Below are 23,012 nucleotides of genomic sequence, written 5' to 3'. Positions count from 1 at the left end.
TCTTCCATTTCAAAGAATAGATTGTCTGTCAGGATCCTTTTCAAAGATTATTTTTAAATCCTTGACCATATCAAATATATCATCACCAGTACGGTGGCGAGGCTTCTTCCGATGATCCGCCTCACCTTTGAAATGCTTGTCTTTCTTTCTTAAGAGATGCTTGATCGGAAAAAATCAACGATGTCCCAGGTACACATTCTTCTTACATTTATCTAAATATATATACTTTCGGTGTCATCTAAACAGTGTGTGCATGCATGGTATCCCTTGTTCGTCTATCCTGAAAGGTTACTAAGAGCAGGTCAATCATTGATGGTTACAAACAGCAACGCTCGTAGGTCAAATTCATGTTGTTTGTGCCCATCCCACGCACGTACACCATTTTTGTCCTACGGCTATAAAAGGTCTTCAACTAATGGTCTTAGTTACACATCAATGTCGTTGCCGGATTGTTTGGAGCCTTGGATGAGCACTGGCATCATAATGAACTTTCGCTTCATGCACAACCAAGAAGGAAGGTTATAGATACATAGAGTCATAAGCCAAGTGCTATGATTGTTGCTCTGCTCCCCAAAAGGATTAATGATATCTGCACTTAAACCAAACCATACGTTCCTTGCGTCATCTGCAAAGTCTTGATTGTTCTCCACTGCGACCCATCAGCGGGTACTCTCAATTTCCCGTCTTTCTTACGGTCTTCTTTGTGCCATTGCATCAACTTGGCATGCTCTTTGTTTTGGAATAAACGTTTCAACCATGCTATTATATGAGCATACCACATCACCTTGGCAGGAATCCTCTTCCTGGGACACTCACCCTCAATATCACCAGGGTCATCGCGGCTGATATTATAGCGCAATGCACCGCATACCAGGCATGCATTCAAATTCCCATACTCCTCACCGCGGCAGAGGAGGCAGTCATTAGGACATGCAATTTTCTGCACCTTTAATCCTAGAGGGCAGACAACCTTCTTTGCTTCGTACGTGCTGTCGGGCAATTCATTATCCTTTGGAAGCATCTTCTTTAACATTTTCAGCAACTTTTCAAATCCCTTGTCAGATACACCATTCTCTGCCTTCCATTGTAGCAATTCCAGTGTGATATCCAACTTTTTCTTGTTATCTTCGTAATTTGGGTACAACAATTTCTTGTGATCCTCTAACATGCGCCGCAACTTTGATTTCTCATTTTCACTTGCGCAGTTTCTCTTTGCATCAGCAATGGCCCGACCAAGATCATCAGCGGGCTTATCTGATGCCTTTTCTTCAGCTTCTCCCTCCATTGTAGTACCATCGTATTCAGGGAACCCAGGATATCTGTCATCCTCCTCCTCTTATTCATTCTCTTCCATTAGAACCCCTCTTTCTCCATGCTTGGTCCAACAGTTATAGCCGGACATGAAACCAGACGTAAACAGGTGGACGTGAATGACTCTTGAGCTAGAGTAATTCTTATCATTCTTATAGGCAGCACATGGACAACACATAAAACCACCCCACTTGTTTGCCTCAGCCGCAAGCAGAAAAGTATGCACGCCATCAATGAACTGGGGAGAGCGTCGGTCATCGTACATCCATTGCCGGCTCATCTTCATTACACAACACCGGAAAGACCAAATTAATACAAGTTCATATATAAAGTTCATACACGCTTATTCTCATAAAACAACATACAACTATCTAGCTAAAGCATTTAAATGCAACAACAAATGCGATCAAGATCGCAACTAATGTAACAATTGATCCAACATCGTAGTGATACCAAGCCTCTTTATTAAAGGCATATTTTCTAATCTTTCTAATCTTCAAGCACATTGCATCCATCTTGATCTTGTGATCATCGACGACATCGGCAACATACAACTTCAATTTCTTCTTCTGTTCTTCAATTCTTTTCAATTTTTCTTTCAAATACTCGTTTTATTTTTCAACAAAATTTAACTTCTCGACAAGAGGGTTGGTTGCAATTTCTAGTTCACATACCTCCTAGATAAAAATATTTATGTCAACTTGATGGGCATAATTGTCATAAACACGAAATGCAACAAATAGTTATAAAAGAGAATATACCACATCTGAATCATAAACCGAACGAGGGTCAACGGCGACGGATATCAAGACCATGGCACTATGTATAACAAACTATCATACAAGTAAGAAAATTATACAAGTAACTATCTAAATCATACAAAATAAGATGGACTCACCAAGGTGGTGCCAGAGACAGGACGTTGCGGGTGATCGACGGTGCTTAGGACGGGGATGGGAAGGCACTAACACTACAAGAAATATGTCAACTTGCAATCATCACTATTAGTCGCTGAATGGTCATGGGTTTTCATTTGCGACCAAAAACAGATGGTCAAAAGCTGGCCGCCATAAATTGAAATTAACGACCTTATTTATGATATGTAAAAGGTCATTGGTTCCACGACCAAATTTTTGGTCTCTGGTAGCCTCCCCAGGCCGCTTAAGATCCAGCGTGGCAAGCTGACGTGGATAAGAATCAGCCCAGTCCAATTCAATGTTTTACATGGGTCAAGCCCAACAATGCAACCTATTTGTATTTTTTCTGTCAATTTTTGGTTGGATTCATAGGCCAAGCCCAATATTGCAGCCTTTTTATTGTTGGGCCATGGCCTTCTTTCCACCAATTGATTTTCTATTTTTCAATCATTTTATTTTAGAGCTGGTCCCACTAGTCAGATGGGTCCCACATGTCAAAAATTTCAAAATTTCTCAGATTATATTCATAAGTGGGACATAAATTGGTACCGCTGGTCAAGTTTCCATTTCACATCTTTTCAACATACATAATCACTATTTCAAATAGGACGGGACAAATATAATTCATCAAATAACACTACATTAGTCTTTTACAATCTGTTACAATATTACAATTTACAGTCTACTATAGAACCAAAAAACTCTTTGCTAAGTAGGGCTTCACTGATTCGCACTTGGCTTCACAGTTTCACACTCCAAAAAATTAGGCCTGGAGCTCCTGTAAAAGAGTGAACAACTTCAATATTGGTGTACTACTGCTGAGGCCAGAACCAAACAACTTCGATATTACAATAGAAAGAAGTCTCAGGTTTATCAAGCACAGCAAAACAACAGTGTGACTGAAAACAAAAGAGGTCTCAGGTTTAGACTGAAAAGGAAGAGCTAGTTATGCATGATGTCCCAAGTTTAAAGAAAAGATCAAGACCACAATTTTAACAAGAGATATATAGTCAGTCCAATTGAACAAAGGGTGGACAGTAGCATTATGAGTGTTTAAGTGGAGATGTAGTAGACAATCAAATGAATATATTATGGAGATGATGAATAAAATTAGGCAATCATCAATGGAGAGCGTCTAATGCTCCAAATCAAACAAACGGATATGTTTAGCCAACCAAGAAGGAAACACTAACAAATCAATGGCAATTTGAGGTGGTGAGCTAGATGAGGTACAAACTGAGATGACATTCAATCATCCGGTAGCAAAACCAGCTTACTAGCTAGCTAGTACACTAGAATGTGACCATCCAACATGCACACACGCATCATGCAGGAACATATATGAACATTTTCTATAAGGGGGGCATCAAGACCTTGTTTTGGAAGGACTAAAGAGCACTTGAACGAGTTCTGGTCATCAGGTGCTTCTTCACCATCAGGCACATTTGTTGTTGCTGCTCATCCTCCTACTCCATCTACGTGGACAAGAGCAAGTTAGTTGTTTGCATGGCATTCACTTAATAAAATTGCATGTATATGCATCTACATTACTTCTTCAGTACAATATAGTACAGAGGATGGATGGGTTTCAGTTTAAATGTTTGCTTGCACGTGTACTACTCATATACTTAGGCACATGGAAAATTAACTACAAGCAGGAACACGATGAGACAGAACAAGCTAGTAAGACACTAGCAGTAGAGCAACCATAACATGAAGCAAACAGAGGAATCACAAGGTAATTCTACTAATTTCATTGAAACAATAGTGGCAATTTTAGGCAGTGTGCTAGATGAGGTACAAACTGAATACTAGACAGATTAAAGCAGGTTGAATGTTGAGCGGCACATATAATATGATGGTAAGAAAATGATGGCATCAAACAAATTGACAACAAGAATTTCTCATCTTGGGCATGAAGAGCTCTGTATAATTGAACCATTCAAAACTATACACTGCACAACAAGCACTATATGGAATACTAGTAAACATTTAATTTGCTTGTGTTTGATTGATTGACAGCCATTGTTAACAAGTCAAATTAAATCACAACAGAATATGCAGTGAGGACAAACCATCAGAACTAACTAACAAAATATTGTTGAGAACAAGTGAGATTTCTTGACAATAAGAAGCTACACAAGACAGTAATATTTCTCAGGTGTGGAAGGAAGTTGTAGGAACCAACAATACATGTTTCCCTCGAAACAATGTATACAGATTCAAACGAGAAAAGCATCAGGAGGTTGATCTGCTCTACTCTGCTGCCACCACACCACACTACACATGAATGCATCTGTCTAGAAAAACAAGAACCTTGAGGTTGTCAAACACCAAACCTCCTCCTCCTGGATCCATCCATCCATCCAGGAGAGGGCCCTTACGTAGCAGCAGCATGATCCATCCATCCAGGAGAGGGTCCTCATGTAGCACCAGCAACATGAAGACCGACCAACAGAGCCTGCAATGCAAACAGAGAGGCGTGAGGAAAGTGAATCCAATCAAATAAGATCAAGCAGAGGAGGGGAGGGGAGTGGGCGCACCTTGGCCTGGAGTTGCTGCTGCGTGGGTTAGATCCAAGAGGAGAGGAGTGGCTGAGCGTCGTGCTGCATGAAGTCCAAGTCGAGCTGCTGCACCTTGACCTTGAGGAAAACAAACTTCATCTCATCTCAGGGAAGAAGAAGAAAAATCCATGGTTGCTGCTCCATGGCCTTGAGTTGTTGCGGCTGCAGCAGATCGAGGAAGAAGAAGACCTGCGAGAGGGAGGGAGGGAACCGCATCACCATGAGGAAGAAGAAGAAGACTAGAGCAGCATCCAAATCGGATGCATCCATGGGGCATCCAAATCAGATCCAACCATGGGCATCCAAATCGAGTCAGAGAGAGATAGGGGGTAGAGGAGGGGAGGATGATGCGTACCTTGCCCAGCTGGACCACGACGTGCGCGAGGAAGTCTGGCGGCCGGAGAGGGGGCCGATGGAGCGGGGAGGATAGGTCGGGTCCAGCAGCAGCCGTTGGGGAAGCGACAAGTCAGGGACGCGGCTGTCCCAGCACGGTGCCGGGCGGAGGGGCACCATCCAGGGGGCTGAGCTGCATGTGGGGCGCGGTAGATGTCAGGGGAGGAGCCTCCAGAGTCACCGGAGCCGTGCCGGCAATGGAGGCGGCGCCGCCCCCGAAACCCTAGAGCCACGGGGAGGGCTGCGGGTGAGCTGCTGCGGGAGGACGAAGGGAAGTGGGTGGCCGGGGCTAGGGGAGGTGCTTGCAGGCGACGGCGAAGGGGCTTGCAGGCGACAGCGGAGGGGCTTGCAGGCGAGGTGCGAGAGGCGGTGACATCGATCTGGATCAAGGTGCGAGAAGTGGATCGGAGGGAGCGAGAGGGTTGGGGGTGGCGGCCGTGGGACGAGAGGAGGAGTGCGGGCTGTGTTAGGTCTAGGTGGGTGAGATGGTGAGGGGTCAGGGCTGCCGTGGGATCCCGGACCATCCAACGGTGGCTGATGCATGATCCGCGTGAAATGCCAATGGACCAATCAGAATGTTGTACGTACTTTGATGACTTTATAACCATTTAAATTGGCCGTGATCGATTAAATAATATGCTAAAACATATCGGTTATTTTGTAACATGATAGAATTAGAAAAAAAAGTGCAATATAAAATCTTCGCATCGTGTCACAAATGAGACATGTTTTTCAGAAAAATAACAAACATGGAATAATACAAATATTCTTAAAAATTGTTCTAAAAAATGAGTTTTTTGCAAAAACTAAATATATATTCTATCTTTAGAGTGTCAAAAATGGTATATATTCATGGGATAGTTTATTCAAATGATCTCATATTGTACACAAGGGTGCATCTTGGAATGGCAAACAATGTTGCATAAGGGAGTTTTCATTTCTTTGCACGGAAAATTCATTTTCAGTTTTTTGAATGTCCAAAATGAGTTTTTTTGTGAAGGACCTACCATATATTTGTTCCAAATTTAGACCACATCATTTTCCATATTTAATGTACAATTGACCAAATGGTTGGGTGTCAAAAGTTTCGATCCACCTCTCGTGAAAAAGACAAATTTTCGCTGATTCAGTTGGAAGTGAGTCAAATTTGAACTGTAGCTGCCTCATAGTTTGCTCTTTATTTTTTTCAAAAATCATTTGTATATACATAAGTATCTATTTAATCAGAGAAACATCAAATTTTTTACAAGATTCAACCACTAGCTAGGAACGGTCAAGCCCGTCGTTTTGACCGCATTTTGAAACGGGCAAAAAAATGCATGACATAGTTTGTTCAAATGATCTCATATAGTGCACAGGGGTGCATCTTGCAATGACGAATAATGTTTTCTAGAAGAGTTTTTATTTTCTTTGGACAAAAAAACAATTTTTCATTTTTAGTGTCCAAAATGAGGTTTTTTGTAAAGAACCTATCATATATTTGTTGCAAAATTGGACCAAATCAAATTTCTAAAATACTAGGCCAGATTTAATGTACAATTGACAAAATGATTGGGTGTAAAAAGTTTTTGATCCACCTCTTGTGAAAAAGACAAATTTCCGCATATTCATTTTACATTTTCCAAGTTTTCAAAATGAGTTTTTTTGTGAAAAACCTAACAAATATTTTTTGTAACAAAAACTTCTCCATTTTTCAAGAATATTAGACCACATTTTATGAATAAATTTGTGTACACTAGAAACATTTTTTATAGATATTAAATGGTTTTTAGTTACATTATTAACATTTTTAATAAATATTTTGATGTATAATATTTTGGACACATGTCTACATTTTTTAAAACACATTGTACATATTGTTTATATATGTTTAACTTTTTTCAAATACATGATTAACATATTTTCATATAATCCCAACAAAAAAACATCTTTTTATACATACGTTTTGATGTCTATATTTGTTTTTACACATTGTATATTTTTGTATACATATAAAAGATTGTTGATATTGGTTAGAAAAATTTAAATACATGAAAAACTTGTTATTTTCCCATTTTCATTGGGCCGAATATTTTTTTATGAGTAATATGAGGGCATCCCACATTTCTTCCTGGATGGGCCGAGGCCTAAATGGCACACATATTTTTTTTTCAAAAGAAGGTGGCCTCGTTCCACCGAGGCCCAAGCCCACCTTGAGCGACACCTTAAGTACCAATGCATCCACGTTCACAACCTCATGACCATTTATATTGGTCGTAATTAGGTAGAAATAAGGTAGTTGACCACTTTTGTCTGCTTTATGACCATTTGGTGTAAGACAATTTTAGGGTTTGAGCCCTTTCAAGCAAAATGGCCGTGGATTTACGACCAATTCAGCCGGGGTCACTGAGAGAAGGTCACAAGTTGACATATTTCTTGTAGTGTAAGTAAACCACACCTACACATATGCAAACTAAGAAATTAATTTGAGCTCAAGTTGCATATAAATCAAATAAACTCTCACATAATTATTCCCAAACTAAAACCCACAAATCACTATATACTTATATAGCATTGCACGAGCTAATCTAGCAATGAGAGATGAAAGGACAAAGTTTCTAACCTTTGTAAACACTTGATAGATGGGTTGCCTTTAAATCTTGACAAATCTTGGTAAAAATGGAGGATGTGCTCGAGCAAGGGGAAGAATAGAGGATAGAAAGGGGAAAATAGAGAGAATGGGCTCGGGCTAGACAAAGGGTTTATGTAGGGACATCTTTAGTTCCGGTTGGTTACACTAATAGTGTCAGGAATATACCCTGCGGTATGACCCAGCCGGATATATGACCCGGCCAGACTTGGCGTTTCATTGGTAACCTGCTAGAGGATTGGCGACTCACATGTCTGGCGGGTCACTGGTGTGAAGACTCACGAGTCTGAAGACTCATTGGTGACCCAGCGGGTGTTTCAGATGGATGACAAGGCTTAAAAGGCCGACTCATGTTATGGTGAGCCGGCTTAAGAGGAAAGACATAAGGAATATTTTTCTACAAAGGAAGTAAGACTAGGACTCCACTTGTAATAGAATAATTCTAATCCTACTAGAACTAGTCATGTAACCCGCCCCTTTAACATATATAAGGAGGGGCAGGACACCTCAAGAAGAAAAGGAAATAATCTCTAGGGCTAGACACAAAGGGGGAGCTGGCTTATGCGGCGACTCTCTCATGAGCACAATGAGATCTAGCCACAAATAACATGTAGGGCTATTACCGGATGATGTTTCCTGGGGCCCGAAGCTGTCTAAATCCTTGTCTTATGTTGCGTCTCTCGATTCCGCTCAACTCCTCTCAAGCTACCACATAGGTGCGTTGGTCAGTCCTCACACTAGGACATCTGCCGTCACATTTTCACGATAGTTGACGCCTATCGTGGGGCTCGCGTACAGTGGTGTTGAATTATTGGAGGGATCTTTTTTAGTATTCGAGAAGTTTATAATTTTTTGAATAAAGAGGAACCAGTTTATGAAGGATCTGCATCATATCGATGATAAGCAGCCGGATCGACATACGTGAGATTTGAGATGGAAGAAAAAGTTACGGTTGCGTGGTGCAAGCCGCCGTGATCGGACGATCCGTCAAATCCGGATAAGATTTTCAAGAGCCGCCAAGACCGACGACCATTGTTTCTCGAGTCGCCAGCCGGACAGATTTTTGAAGAAACCACGTCAAAATCTGAGACGGCCCTCCCTAGCCCTACGTCGTTGAGTCGCTATCACCGCCTCTGTCTCTAGGTGGCTTCTGTCTCGATCCCCGCGGGCAAGTCGCCAGGCCATGCCTGAGAGCCGTTTTGTTGTTTTTTTTGTTTCACCATCACCGCAGAGCACGGCTAGATTATTTTTGCTACAACACATGTACTGCAGTAACCGGGCAACACCGAAAACGACGGCGGGTCAAGTCCGTAAACAGAAGGAATTTGCTGGCAGCAATTAAAAGGAATTTTTCCCCAATCAAGGAAGTCAATCATTATTCAAAGCAAAAAGGGGAAGAGTAGGAAAACTAGCGCTTTAGTACTAATTCAAGCTTTGTACTCCTCCATCAGCCAGTCGGACACGTCCAGAATATTTGAAGGCTTATGGCCACACAAACTTGATCACTTATTGGATGGATAGCAGGTGTGATTCCGATCCGAGTTACTGCCTTGACCCGCCACTACGCCATGCTTGATTTACCACCCGCCGCCGTCGCCGCGTCTGGTTCTAGTCTTGAACCGGCAACGCCTCTGACCTACTCTGCCATGGTGACCACCCACGAGTCGGGAGCAGATTCTCCATGGGTTTGGACCCGCTCCATTGATCCGCCAAGCTGGACACCGAGTAGCAGCGATGGGGCCTTCCCTGCCACGCTCGTCGGCTGTGCCCCGCCTGACGCCTCCGCCTCTGTTGCGGTCCCGGCCTCCTGCTCGCCTCCGACGCGCGCGGCCTCGTGCCGCCATACCACGAGCTGCCGCACCCCCAGATGGCCTGCCGCCTCGCGGGTTTTGAGACACCGTTCCGCAGCCTTGAGTCGCCGTTTGCCGTGGCGCGAGCCGCTGTCACTAACCCGCTGTTCGGTGAGCCGCCTCCCGCGAGCCGCTGCTGCGGCCCGGGTTTGCTGTTCCGCCTCGCCAAACGCCGATTTATCCTATGAGTCGGCCTCAACTCTACGACCTCATCGAGCCGTCGGCCTTCATCGACGCGCCCCCACTGCCGGGTCGCCGGCGCCGGTCGCCCCTGTCCAGGCTACGGCCCGCTCAACCACCGGCCGCCGCCAAACCACCCACATTCAGAGCCGCCTCGACTTCACGGCCATCACCGCACATTACCTCGCCTCCGCCTCTGCTACATATCGCTGCGAAACTCGCTGGCGCGTCAAGACGCCGCCAGGCCACCCCGCGGAGACTCCTCGCGGCCACGGTTGTGCCTAAGCCGCCCTTACGGGCACGACGTGCTACCGCCAGCCTCTGCTCTGCGGCCTCACGCCGAGCCGGCCGCCATCGAGCCGCGCCAGCAAGCCGCCGCCTTCATCACGGCAGCGCTGCGAGTCACCTCCTCGCCGCCCCAGATTACCTCGGCTTCCGTCGCGCCTGCAAGCCGCCTCCTACGGGCTGCAGCAAGTCGCTAAGACCGACAAGTTTACTGCTACCGATTCAACCTGTACGTACAGATGGAGATTGGCTGCTCTGCAATCTGCCAAGATGGACGCGAACATCCATTGTGCTATTACAGTCAATTTGCAAAGTCGCCTCAGTATAGACGTGCCTTGCCTGCTGCGGGCTTGCCGGCGTGCCGAGCTACACCTGCGCCCCGCCGGCGCGGCCTTGAGCCGTCCTTCAATTAAAGTCGCCGAGGACGCCGTGAGTCGGCATTTGCTTGTTGCCGCTCTGCCGTAACCCGCCTGCTGCTGCCGCGACCGACTCTGCCTCGCTCTACACCGGCTGATCCCGCATGGACATGTTGTGCAAGTGCTTTCGCCCCTGTCACAAGCCGCCGGGATGCCGCTATCGTGCCGAGCCGCCCCGGCCTCACCTCGCCTCTGCCGAGCTCTGGCGTGAGTCACCTCACCTTTCCCGCAAGTCGCCGACCAATGGATTCACTGATGTGATGTGTGCTTGCTCCGCCTCATCAAGCTACTGCAGCACACGCCACCGGAGAGCCGCCCAACACCTCTGAACCGCTCCGCATCGAAGCCGCTGTTGTTGAGGACTGTCGGTGTCAAAACCAGCGGATCTTGGGTAGGGGGTCCCGAACTGTGCGTCTAAGGCGGATGGTAACATGAGGCGAGGGACGCGATGTTTATCCAGGTTCGTGCCCTCTTGATGGAGGTAATACCCTACATCCTGCTTGATCGATCTTAATGATATGAGTATTACAAGAGTTGATCTACCACGAGATCAAGAGGCTAAACCCTAGAAGCTAGCCTATGGTATGATTGTCTGTCGTCCTACGGACCAAACCCTCCGATTTATATAGACACGGGAGGGGGCTAGGGTTACACAGAGTCGGTTACAAGGAAGGAGATCTACATATCCGTATTGCCAAGCTTGCCTTCCACGCCAAGGAGAGTCCCATCCGGACACGGGACGAAGTCTTCAATCTTGTATCTTCATAGTCCAACAGTCCGACCAAAGGATACCGGCTGTCTGGAGACCCCCTAATCCAGGACTCCCTCAGTAGCCCCTGAACCAGACTTCAATGACGATGAGTCCGGCGCGCAGATTTGTCTTCGGCATTGCAAGGCGGGTTCTTCCTCCGAATACTCCATAGAAGATTTTGAACACAAGGATAGTGTCCGGCTCTGCAAAACAAGTCCCACATACCACCGTAGAGAGAATAATATTTTCATAAATCTAATCTCCTGGCACATTTAGCAACATGACATCATGCCATGGCCCGGTCATTATTCGAACCGTTTTTCCAAACCAGCATTGCACATATCGCGAGGCGGTTTTCTTGACACGTCTTGTCGAAGCAGAGATCGTGTCCCCCTTATTACGGGATTCTCATCAATACGGACGTGGGTAACCCAATCGTGCCCGTTGGTATGCCTCCTTGATTTTAGGCAAGTCCCAAACGGCCACGAGGAGGACGCTTGATATTCACCCTCTTTATAAAGAGGCCAAGGCCTATCCTTTTTTCCCTCTCGTACTCAATTGAATCCTTCCCCCGCCTCGAGTTCCAACACCCAAGGCTCAGGTCAGGCGCTTCGGACCTTCAACCATGTCCGGATCCAACCTTCAAGGTCGGTGGATGCCTTCCTCTATCATAGAGGAAGACATCAAGAAGCTAAGAGAGGCCAGGTATTTGACCCTCGAAATCTCGCACAGGCTGCCTGCTCGAGGGCAGGTCATTCCCACTCCCGAACCCGGCGAGAGTGTTGTATTCATCTCTCACTTCCTCCGAGGGCTAGGCCTCGCTCTGGATCCCTTTGTTAGGGGGTCATGTTCTATTATGGGCTGGATTTCCATGACCTGGCTCCGGATTCTCTCCTTCACATCTCGTCGTTCATAGTCGTGTGTGAGGCCTTCCTCCGCATTACCCCACACTTCGGCCTATGGCTCAAGACTTTCAATGTGAAGCTGAAGATGATCGAGGGGCGACACACAGAGTGCGGAGGTGCCATAATAAGCAAAAGTGCTGATGTTCCGTGGCCAGAGGGTTCCTTCCCAGGGGTGTCCGGTTTATAGCAACGGGAGTGGTTTTATATCACAGCTCCCCGAAGTACCAAGTGGGTAGCCGCCCCTGCCTTCCGCTCGGGCCCCTCATCACAACTGACGTCATGGATCAACAAGGGGCTAAACTGGGGGCCAGTAAATGATGTGCCGATATTGCAGAGTCGCATCTGAGATCTCCTTGAGAGAGATGTCAGCCTGGTCACGGTAATGCAAGTCAAGCTAGTTCGTCGAGTCCCGCCTTGAAAACGTCGACCCCTTCATATGTGAGAATTCAACCCGGAAGGACCGCAAACTATTCAACACTTCCTCGGCATGACGTTCGAAGAGATGTACAAATTATTTTTCGGACCACAAATAAAGTGTCCGCACACCACCGAGTATGCGGGTCTGATCTGTAATCGCCCAGATACCCAAGTAAGTAATCCCGTGGCCGAACACACTGTCTTTTTATTTATCATAACATCATTCTGAAAAGTCGCTCCTTGACCAGGACTGGGTAACAAAGGCGAAGATGATCAGGTATTCGGCCCCCCTTCTCGAAGGATCGGCTAATCCAGTACTAGCCAGAATGCTCGAGCCGGCGCCTTATCAGGCGCCCTCAGGGGAAGATAAAGGGGGGAATAAAGAGGCTGAAAACAGGCCTCACTCATTATTCATCCAGACCAGGAGAATTAGCGCCTCCGCGAAGGAGGATAACCAGGGAGAAGAATCTGATATTCCCTCTCCCCAAGGAAGGAAGAGGACCACCTCTGAAGACCCGGAAACAAAGGTTTCCAAACAGGGGAAGAAATCTTCGCTGGAGGGTCCTGCCACGGAGGGTACTTTTGCTGCACAGTGCCCGCAAGGGGATCAGCCCTCTACCGAGCTGTACGTAACCAAAAAGTACTTAATAGTAAAAATATCCTACATTACTTCTGAAGACAATAACCGAAGCATATATCTTTGTAGTTCGGATCGTAGCCCTTCTTGACAGAGTTCGTCTTCGGGGGATCTTCTTCTGGAGATGATGGAGAGCGAAACACCTCCCCATGCTACCCCGCCTCATGAGGCGGGCGACCCTGAAGTGTCGTCGCGGAGGGTTTCTCCCGATCCGCCAAGGCCAGAGGGTAATCCTTCGGTCACCCGAAGTCCTCAGTATTCGGCTCCTAAAGAGAGTAACAGAAAGAGTCCGGAACCGTCCGGTGTGCGATCGGACGCACTGAAGGATCTTCTGGAGCAAGCAGCCATCTCAGAAGTGCATCGTACGCTAATGGGTACGGTGATTGAGAGGATTTCATCCGTCGAAAGCGGGTTGCACGAAGCTTTTATGAGTCTGCTGAAAGGCTTTGAGGTACGTGAAATAGTGTATGTTTTTGACAGTACCGCACACGTTAGGTGTGCCCTATGCAGATAGTAGCCCCTGAGACTCTGGTTGCCGTCGAGAACGGCGGCAAACAGAGGATCATAGTCCCAGGTAATAATCAGCCCGCCTTCATGTGCAGGTGGCTGAAGGTCCGGTGGCTAGTCGGACTGATGAGTTTGCCGAGCTAAAGCGACAATTTGATGCGGTAGATGCCGACATCATGCTTGTCAACAAGCGGCTCGACGAGGCATAGGGTATGTGATTTCCCCGGTGATCAACACATAGTAAGAGGAGCATGATGCCAATATCTTTAATATGTTGTGACTGCAGATGGAGCTGCCGCCGTGGAGACCCTTCAGGAGGAACTTGCCCGAGCCAAGGAACAAGCCAGGAATAGTGATGCGACCGCTCTAAAGGCGGTCGAAGAGCTAAGGGCCGAACAGGCTGCGCATTGTCAAAGCAAGGAAAAAATAGCCAAAATGGCCGTTGAGTTGAAAGATGCCGCCGATCGTTACCAGCTTCTTGAAAAAGAAAGCCGAGCGAAGGCGACGGACCTAGAGAAGGCCATGGTAGCAGCCAAGGAAGCCCGCTCCAAAATCAGAGCGGCGAAGGAGGAGCTGTGTCAAGCTGGAGATATCGTTGCTGGGAAGCCCTTTTTGTTGCGGACGAAGTTCGGAGATCCGAAGTATGCCCCTCTTGATCAACTATGGAGTTCTGCGGACGCATACGTGGATTTGGCAGCAAGTGCTGCTGATGCGGCCGAGTACTTTAAGGATCAAAAAGATCGTGAAGTGAAAAAGCTGTTCTGGTCACAGTTCAATGTTCCAGTGCGTCCGCTGCTGTTGAATGAGCGAATGGCCGAGTGGGCCAAGCTCCATAGGTTGTCCAGACTTGCCACGAGGTCTGTTGTGGATCATATGTGGCCGGAAGGGCCAAGGCCGAATAGTTATTTTAGTTTAGTGCAACAATTCCTTGGTGCTGTGCCACACATCGACGCTATGAAGAGGTCGGCGTGCATAGAGGGTGCGTGGATGGCACTTGCCCGTGTCAAGACATACTGGGAAGAGATGGAGGCCACCACTATTGCAACCCAGAGTTCGGCCGTGGGCCGAGTATCTGCCGAGCACTACATTGAAGAAGTCCTTGAAGGCGCTCGTTCAATAGAGGCCCAGTGCTCGAAGAATATTATGTTCTAGTGGCATGTATTCCCATTGTAAAAAACAATGTTTTATTGAATTGTAAAGGCTGTGTTTATACTTTTGCCTGAAAGTATTATGATGCCTCTTGTGCGGCCGTTTATGTATATATGTATATTACCTAAAAGTTTGCAGTCGTCGGCTTCAGCCCCCACGCATATAATGCGGGGGGTGATACGTCTCCAACTTATCTATAATTTTTGATTGCTCCATGCTATATTATCTACTATTTTGGACATTATTGGGCTTTATTATCCACTTTTATATTATTTTTGGGACTAACCTATTAACCGAAGGCCTGGCCCAGAATTGCTGTTTTTGTGCCTATTTTAGGGTTTAAGAAAAGGAATATCAAACGGAGTCCAAATGGAATGAAACCTTCGGGAACGTGATTTTCTCAGCAAATATGATCCGAGAGACTTGGACCCTACGCGAAGAAAAGAAACAGGAGGCCACGAGGTAGGCGGGCGCGCCCACCCCCACCAGGCGCGGCCTCCACCCTCGTGGGCCCCCTGTTGCTCCACCGACGTACTCCTTCCTCCTATATATATCCACGTACCCCCAAACGATCAGATACAGAGCCAAAACCCTAATTCCACCACCGTAACTTTCTGTATCCACGAGATCCCATCTTGGGGCCTGTTCCGGAGCTCCGCCAGAGGGGGCATCGATCACGGAGGGCTTCTACATCAACACCATAGCCTCTCCGATGAAGTGTGAGTAGTTTACCTCAGACCTATGGGTCCATAGTTAGTAGCTAGATGGCTTCTTCTCTCTTTTTGGATGTCAATACAATGTTCTCCCCCTCTCTTGTGGAGAACTATTCGATGTAATCTTCTTTTTGCGGTGTGTTTGTTGAGACCGATGAATTGTGGGTTTATGATCAAGTCTATCTATGAATAATATTTGAATCTTCTCTGAATTCTTTTATGTATGATTGGTTATCTATGCAAGTCTCTTTGAATTATCAGTTTGGTTTGGCCTACTAGATTGATCTTTCTTGCAATGGGAGAAGTGCTTAGCTTTGGGTTCAATCTTGCGGTGTCCTTTCCCAGTGACAGTAGGGGCAGCAAGGCATGTATTGTATTGTTGCCATCGAGGATAACAAGATGGGGTTTTCTTCATATTGCATGAGTCTATCCCTCTACATCATGTCATCTTGCTTAAGGCGTTACTCTGTTTTTAACTTAATACTCTAGATGCATGCTGGATAGCGGTCGATGAGTGGAGTAATAGTAGTAGATGCAGGCAGGAGTCGGTCTACTTGTCTCGGACGTGATGCCTATATACATGATCATACCTAGATATTATCATAACTATAATCAATTCTGTCAATTGCTCAACAGCAATTTGTTCACCCACTATAGAATAATTATGCTCTCGAGAGAAGCCACTAGTGAAACCTATGGCCCCTGGGTCTGTCTTTATCATATTGATCTCCTACTACTTAGTTATTTCCTTTGCTATTTACTTTGCCTTTATTTTATCTTGCATCTTTATCATAAAAATACCAAAAATATTATCTTATCATATCTATCAGATCTCATTCTCGTAAGTGGCCTTATAGGGATTGACAACCCCTATTTGCATTGGTTGTAAGGATTTATTTGTTTTGTGCATGTACAAGGGACTTGCGCGTAGCCTCCTACTGGATTGATACCTTGGTTCTCAAAAACTGGGGGAAATACTTATGCTACTTTGCTGCATCATCTCTTCCTCTTTGGGGAAAACCAACGCAGTGCTCAAGAGGTAGCAAGAAGGATTTCTGGCGCCGTTGCCGGGGAGGTCTTCGCAAAAGTCAACATACCAAGTACCCATCACATACCCTTATCTCCCGCATTACATTATTTGCCATTTGCCTCTCGTTTTCCTCTCCCCCACTTCACCCTTGCCGTTTTATTTGCCCTCTCTCTCTATCCTCCCTCTCTTTCTCTATTTGCCTCTTTTTGCCCGCTTGCTTTTTGTTTGCTTGTGTGTTAGTTTGCTTGTTTGTCACGATGGCTCAAGATAATACTAAATTGTGTGACTTCACTAATACCAACAACAATGGTTTTATTAGCACTCCGATTGCTCCTCTTACCGATGCTGAATCTTGTGAAATTAATACTGCTTTGCTAAATCTTGTCATGAAATATCCGTTTTCCGGCCTTCCTAGTGAAGATGCCGCTACCCATCTAAATAGCTTCATTGATTTGTGTGACATGCAAAAGAAGAAAGATGTGGATAGTGATATTGTTAAATTGAAGCTATTTCCTTTTTCGCTTAGAGATCGTGCTAAAGCTTGGTTTTCGTCTTTGCCTAAAAATAGTATTGATCCATGGAATAAGTGCAGAGATGCTTTTATCTCTAAGTATTTTCCTCCCGCTAAGATCATCTCTCTTAGAAACGATATTATGAACTTTAAGCAACTTGATCATGAACATGTTGCACAAGCTTGGGAAAGAATGAAATTAATGATACGTAATTGCCCTACTCATGGTTTAAATTTGTGGATGATTATTCAAAAAATTTATGCCGGATTGAATTTTGCTTCTAGAAATCTTTTAGATTCGGCCATGGGAGGCACTTTTATGGAAATCACTTTAGGAGAAGCTACTAAACTCCTAGATAATATTATGGTTAATTATTCTCAATGGCATACTGAAAGATCTACTAATAAAAAGGTGCATGCGATAGAAGAAATTAATGTTTTGAGTGGAAAGATGGATGAACTTATGAAATTATTTGCTAATAAAAGTGTTTCTTCTGATCCTAATGATATGCCCTTGTCTACTTTGATTGAGAATAATAATGAATCTATGGATGTGAATTTTGTTGGTAGGAACAATTTTGGTAACAACGCGTATAGAGGAATTTTTAATCCTAGGCCTTATCCTAGTAATCCCTCTAATAATTATGGTAATTCCTACAACAATTCTTATGGAAATTATAATAAGATGCCCTCTGATTTTTAATCTAATATTAAAGAATTTATTACTTCGCAAAAGAATTTTAATGCTATGATTGAAGAAAAAATGCTTAAGATTGATGGTTTGGCTAGGAACGTTGATAGAATTGCTCTTGATGTTGATTCTTTGAAACTTAGATCTATTCCACCTAAGCATGATATCAATGAGTCTCTCAAAGCCATGAGAATTTCCATTGATGATTGCAAAGAAGGAACCGCTAGGATGCGTGCTAAGAAAGATGCCTTTATAAGAGCGTGTTCTTCTAGTTGCTATGAAAATAATGATGAAGATCTAAAAGTTATTGATGTGTCCCCTATTAAATCTTTGTTTTGCAATATGAATCTTGATAATGACGGGACTGAATATGATCCACCTTTACCTAGAAGGCGTTCTAAGAATTCGGAATTTATTGATCTTGATGCTAAAATTGATAAAAGTGGGATTGAAGAAATTAAAACCCTAGATGTTGCTAAACCCACTATTATGGATTTCAAGGAATTTAACTATGAAAATTGCTCTTTGATTGATTGTATTTCCTTGTTGCAATCCGTGCTAAATTCTCCTGACGCTTATAGTCAAAATAAAGTGTTTACTAAACATATCGTTGATGCCTTGATGCAATCTTATGAAGTAAAACTTGAATTGGAAGTTTCTATCCCTAGAAAACTTTATGATGAGTGGGAACCAACTATTAAAATTAAAATTAAAGATCATGAATGCTATGCTTTATGTGATTTGGGTGCTAGTGTTTCCACGATTCCAAAGACTTTGTGTGATTTGTTAGGTTTCCGTGATTTTGATGATTGCTCTCTAAACTTGCACCTTGCGGATTCCACTATTAAGAAACCTATGGGAAGAATTAATGATGTTCTTATTGTTGCAAATAGGAATTATGTGCCTGTATATTTTATTGTTCTTGACATAGATTGCAATCCTTCATGTCCTATTATTCTTGGTAGACCTTTCCTTAGAACGATTGGTGCAATTATTGATATGAAGGAAGGAAATATTAGATTCCAATTTCCATTAAGGAAAGGCATGGAACACTTTCCTAGAAATAAAATTAAATTACCTTATGAATCTATTATGAGAGCCACTTATGGATTGCCTACCAAAGATGGCAATACCTAGATCTATTCTTGCTTGTTATGCCTAGCTAGGGGCGTTAAACGATAGCGCTTGTTGGGAGGCAACCCAATTTTATTTTTATTCCTTGCTTTTTTCTCCTGTTTAGTAATAAATAATTTATCTAGCCTCTGTTTTGGTTGTGTTTTTGTGTTTAATTAGTGTTTGTGCCAAGTAGAACCGTTGGGAAGACTTGGGAAAAGTCTTGTTGAACTTGCTGTAAAAAACAGAAACTTTAGCGCTCACGAGAAATGCTGCCATTTTTATTTGGAAAGTGATATTTAGTTAATTCTTGTTGAAGACGATTAATAGATAAATTCCTCACGTCCAGCAATTTATTTTATAATTTTTGGAGTTCCAGATCTTGCGCTAGCTACATATTACTACAGACTGTTCTGTTTTTGACAGATTCTGTTTTTCGTGTGTTGTTTGTTTATTTTGATGAATCTATGGCTAGTAAAATAGTTTATAAACCATAGAGAAGTTGGAATAAAGTAGTTATAACACCAATATAAATAAAGAATGAGTTCGTTACAGTAACTTGAAGTGGTCTTTTGTTTTCTTTCGCTAACAGAGCTCACGAGATTTTCTACTTTAAGTTTTGTGTTGTGAAGTTGTCAAGTTTTGGGTAAAGATTTGATGGATTATGGAACAAGGAGTGGCAAGAGCCTAAGCTTTGGGATGCCGATAGCACCCCCAAGATAATATAAGGACACCTAAAAGCCAAAGCTTGGGGATGCCCCGGAAGGCATCCCCTCTTTCGTCTACTTCTATCGGTAACTTTTACTTGGAGCTATATTTTTATTCGCCACATGATATGTGTTTTGCTTGGAGCGTCTTGTATGATTTGAGTCTTTATTTGTTAGTTTACCACAATCATCCTTGCTGTACACACCTTTTGACAGAGCCATACATGATTTGGAATTTGTTAGAATACTCTATGTGCTTCGCTTATATCTTTTGAGTTATATAATTTTGCTCTAGTGCTTCACTGATATCTTTTAGAGCACGGTGGTGGATTTGTTTTATAGAAATTATTGATCTATCATGATTCACTTAGATTATTTTGAGAGTCTTTAATAGCATGGTAATTTGCTTAAAATCCTAATATGCTTGGTACACAAGATTAATAATAAAACCTTCTTATGAGTGTGCTGAATACTATGATAAGTTTGATACTTGATAATTGTTTTGAGATATGGAGATGGTGATATTAAAGTCATGCTAGTTGAGTAGTTGTGAATTTGAGAAATACTTGTGTTGAAGCTTGTGATTCCCGTAGTATGCACGTATGGTGAACCGTTATGTGATGAAGTCGGAGCATGATTTATTTATTGATTGCCTTCCTTATGAGTGGCGGTCGGGGACGAGCGATGGTCTTTTCCTACCAATCTACCCCCCTAGGAGCATGAGTGTAATACTTTGCTTTGATAACTTGTAGATTTTTGCAATAAGTATATGAGTTCTTTATGACTAATGTTGAGTCCATGGATCATACACACTCTCACCCTTCCACCTTTGCTAGCCTCTCTCATACCGCGCACCTTTTCGCCGGTATCAAACACCCACCATATACCTTCCTCAAAACAGCCACCATACCTACCTATTATGGCATTTCCATAGCCATTCCGAGATATATTGCCATGCAACTTTCCACCGTTCCGTTTATTATGACACACTCCATCATTGTCATATTGCTTAGCATGATCATGTAGTTGACATTGTATTTGTAGCAAAGCCACCATTCATAATTCTTTCATACGTGTCACTCTTGATTCATTGCATATCCCGGTACACCGCCAGAGGCATTCATATAGAGTCATATTTTGTTCTAAGTATCGAGTTGTAATTGTTGAGTTGTAAGAAAAATAAAAGCGTGATGATCATCATTATTAGAGCATTGTCCCAGTGAGGAAAGGATGATGGAGACTATGATTCCCCCATAAGTCGGGATGAGACTCCGGACGAAAAATAAAAAAGGAAAGAAAAAAAGAGGCCATAAAAATAATAAGAAGAAGAAAAGGCCCAAAAAATGAGAGAAAAAGAGAGAAGGGACAATGCTACTATCCTTTTACCACACTTGTGCTTCAAAGTAGCACCATGATCTTCATAGTAGAGAGTCTCTCATGTTATCACTTTCATATACTAGTGGAAAATTTTAATTATAGAACTTGGCTTGTATATTCCAATGATGGGCTTCCTCAAAATGCCCTAGGTCTTCATGAGCAAGCAAGTTGGATGCACACCCACTTAGTTTCTTTTTAAGCTTTCATATACTTATAGCTCTAGTGCATCCGTTGCATGGCAATCCCTACTCACTCACATTGATATCTATTGATGGACATCTCCATAGCCTGTTGATACGCCTAGTTGATGTGAGACTATCTTCCCCTTTTTGACTTCTCCACAACCACCATTCTATTCCACCTATAGTGCTATGTCCATGGCTCACGCTCATGTATTGCGTGAAGATTTAAAAAGTTTTGAGAATGTCAAAAGTATGAAACAATTGCTTGGCTTGTCATCGGGGTGGTGCATGATTTAAATATTTTGTGTGGTGAAGATGGAGCATAGCCAGACTATATGATTTTGTAGGGATAACTTTCTTTAGCCATGTTATTTTGAGAAGACATAATTGCTTTGTTAGTATGTGATACGTCTCCAACGTATCTATAATTTTTGATTGCTCCATGCTATATTATCTACTGTTTTGGGCAATATTGGGCTTTATTTTCCACTTTTATATTACTTTTGGGACTAACCTATTAACCGGAGGCCCAACCCAGATTTGCTGTTTTATGCCTATTTCAGTGTTTTGAGGAAAAGGAATATCAAACGGAGTCAAAACGGAACGAAATCAACCGGAGAAGTTATTTTTGGAAGGAAACCTACCGGATAGACTTGGACCCTACGTCAGAAGATGAAGGAGGTGCTCACGAGGGTAGGGGGCGTGCCGACCCCCTGGGGCGCGCCCCCCTGCCTCGTGGCCCCCCTTCGGTCCTCCAACGTACTTCCTGCACCCATATATATCGTCGTACCCTAAAACTTCCAGAACAGAACCTAGATCGGGAGTTCCGCCGCCAGAAGCCTCCGTAGCCACCGAAAGCCAATCTAGACCCGTTCCGGCACCCTGCCGGAGGGGGCAATCCTTCTCCGGTAGCCATCTTCATCATCCCGGTGATCTCCATGACGAGGAGGGAGTAGTTCCCTCGGGGCTGAGGGTATGTACCAGTAGCTATGTGTTTGATCTCTCTCTCTCTCTCTCGTGTTCTTGATTTGGCACGATCTTGATGTATCGCGAGCTTTGCTATTATAGTTGGATCTTATGTTTCTCCTCCCCCTCTTCTCTCTTGTAATGAATTGAGTTTCCCCTTTGAAGTAATCTTATCGGATTGAGTCTTTAAAGATTTGAGAACACTTGATGTATGTCTTGCCGTGGATATCTGTGGTGACAATGGGATATCACGTGATTCACTTGATGTATGTTTTGGTGACCAACTTGTGGGTTCCGCCCATGAACCTATGCATAGGGGTTGGCACACGTTTTCGTCGTGATTCTCCGGTAGAACTTTGGGGCACTCTTTGAGGTCCTTTGTGTTGGTTGAATAGATGAATCTGAGATTGTGTGATGCATATCGTATAATCATACCCACGGATACTTGAGGGTGACATTGGAGTATCTAGGTGACATTATGGTTTTGGTTGATTTGTGTCTTAAGGTGTTATTCTAGTACGAACTCTAGGGCTGTTTGTGACACTTATATGAATAGCCGAACGGATTGATTGGAAAGAATAACTTTGAGGTGGTTTCGTACCCTACCATAATCTCTTCGTTCGTTCTCCGCTATTAGTGACTTTGGAGTGACTCTTTGTTGCATGTTGAGGGATAGTTTTATGATCCAGTTATGTTATCATTGTTGAGAGGACTTACACTAGCGAAAGTATGAACCCTAGGCCTTGTTTCCTATCATTGCAATACCGTTTACGCTCACTTTTACCGCTTGCTACCTTGCTGTTTTTATATT

At 43.9% G+C, this 23,012-nt stretch overlaps 1 long non-coding RNA gene across 1 annotated transcript; it reads right to left on the bottom strand.

Annotated features, from left to right (window-relative positions):
- Positions 1-2,759: 2,759 nt before the first annotated feature.
- Positions 2,760-5,648, bottom strand: LOC123149346 (uncharacterized). Its single transcript, XR_006474603.1, has 5 exons — positions 5,148-5,648; positions 4,772-4,981; positions 4,545-4,689; positions 3,602-3,703; positions 2,760-3,006 (listed from the first exon to the last, which is right to left on the bottom strand). It is a non-coding gene; the product is annotated as an uncharacterized lncRNA (long non-coding RNA).
- Positions 5,649-23,012: the final 17,364 nt, after the last annotated feature.

This window comes from Triticum aestivum, chromosome 7A, assembly GCF_018294505.1.
Source record: "Triticum aestivum cultivar Chinese Spring chromosome 7A, IWGSC CS RefSeq v2.1, whole genome shotgun sequence".
Classification (NCBI taxonomy): domain Eukaryota; kingdom Viridiplantae; phylum Streptophyta; class Magnoliopsida; order Poales; family Poaceae; genus Triticum; species Triticum aestivum.
Note: the sequence above shows the minus strand (reverse complement) of the source record. Positions and strands in the feature narration are given on the sequence as shown.